Below are 2,152 nucleotides of genomic sequence, written 5' to 3' on the forward strand. Positions count from 1 at the left end.
TGACAAATAAGGAATGTGAATTCTAAATTGCGCGGTTTAGAACCCGCACTAGCATAAAAAGTGATGTCACAAAAGAAGCATGCACTTCACTTATCCTAGTGTACTTGAGATGCTTTAGGTAACCTTGTAAGATAAAACAAGCATTAAAGAAGCATGAGAGAATTCAAGTCAAACATATATGGATGCATGGAATCAAGAAATACAATGCATTAGGATAAATGCACAACATCCATCAAGAAATTGCCCACTCAAACAGAGAGTTCAAATCACATGGTGGCTAGCTACAACATGCAATTCAAAAGAGTTACAAGCTCGAAGGCAATTCACATCACTTGGTATTTTTCAAAAGGTAAGCATGAAGAACTCAAAACCAAGTAGCAAAATATAACCTCAACAATAGAATCCAACAAAGATTATTTAAAACAATTATGCTAAGATAGCATTCAATTAGTAATAAGCAGCAATATATGGTAAGCAAAATCCATAATCCAACACTTATAATGGAAAGAGAGAAAAATGAAATGAAAACTAAACTAAAACTAACTAATTAACTACCTTACTAACTAATTAACTAACTAAAATAAATGGTTATCCATGGTGTTTGGAAGTGTTGGATGAAGGGTAGGAGAGGGAAGGAAGAAAGGAGGAGGAAAGAAATAGAAAGAGGAGAAGAAAAGAAGTGGATTGAAGGAAGGGCATCCACGCGTACGCACGCATGGCGCGCGCGCGCGGGTGGTGGAACAGAGAGGGAAGCGCGGACGCGTATAGTGCGCTAACGCATAGATGGGGGTATGGGCATAGGCGCGGACGCGTACCGTGCGCGTCCGCGTGGGTGGCTAGCCAGGCCGGCGGCTCAATGTTGGCCCAGAGTGCGCACAACTCTCTAGTAAAAGTACCAGGGGTGCAGGTGGCCTAATCGATGCGCGCGCAGCATGTGCGCTTGCGCGTGCATTGTGAATTCAGCATGATGGGCGCGTACGCGCCAGGTGCGTGTACGCGCGGATGGTGTTGGGCCTGGGGCTCAACATTCGCACAGTGAAGGCCTAACTTCCGGGTTTGTTGGCTGGGAGTGGAACTTCTTCATCTACGCGCTCGCACCATGTACGCGTGCGCGTAAGCGGTCGAAAATGCTTGAAGTGCGCGTACACGCCATGTACGCGTGCGCGTGAATGGTACTCTGTTTTTCAAAATTTTCCTATGTTTTTGCACCAATCTAAGCATTCCAAACCTCCAAACAACTACCAAAATACCATAAAACCTTATTTAACATATTATACTACCAAATATACTCAACTAACTAATCAAAACATGAATTTAAACTAATTCTATTAATATGTACAAAAGAGAAAATGAAAGGATTTTACCTTGGTGGGGTGTCTCCCACCTAGCACTTTTGTTTATTGTCCTTAAGTTGGACTTATGGGGAGCTCCTCATCAAGGTGGCTTGTGCTTGTACTCATCTTGGAACTTCCACCAATGCTTGGTTCTCCATTGTGTCCCAAGATTCTTCATGGATTGAGCCAAGTCTTGATGGAGTTCTTCACAAGCTTGGGGCTCCCAAAGTTGGTCCTCTTTTTCTAATCCGGGATCCCACACTTTGTTTTCACACCCGTCTTGAGGTTGATCATCATTATTAGTCCAACCAGGTGGTGAGTAAGGTGAATTCTCTATATAGTGGCCAACAATCCTCCTAGACCCATCTATTTGAGCACTATTTCAAGCAAGCCATACTCAAGTGGGACAATAAAGCTAATAGAAATGAATTTTACCCACTCAAGTGAAGGAGTAGATGACAACCTAGGCAAAGATGCTTCCAACGATCTTGACAAAGCGTATTCCACTCCCATCCTTCTATTTCTAAGGACTTAAACCTCTTCACAAGATTTCTCTAATTCAATCATTTGTTCTTCAATACTATCTAAGCCTTTTCCCTTAATCAAACTATAATTAGGAGGGTGAAAGAAATTTACCTCCTCAACGCTTTCAAATCCAACGGGAGAGGGTTCTTCATGCTCAAAGGATTCTTCACCACTAAGACTTGATGCTTGATCTTCATCACCAAGGGAACTCAATTCTTGCTCTATCCCATCCAAGTCTTCATATGGAGTATGCCTTGGAAGGTGTGCACTTTCCTCCCTAGCATCAATTTCAA

The sequence above is a fragment of the Arachis duranensis genome, chromosome 6 (assembly GCF_000817695.3).
Source record: "Arachis duranensis cultivar V14167 chromosome 6, aradu.V14167.gnm2.J7QH, whole genome shotgun sequence".
NCBI lineage: Eukaryota > Viridiplantae > Streptophyta > Magnoliopsida > Fabales > Fabaceae > Arachis > Arachis duranensis.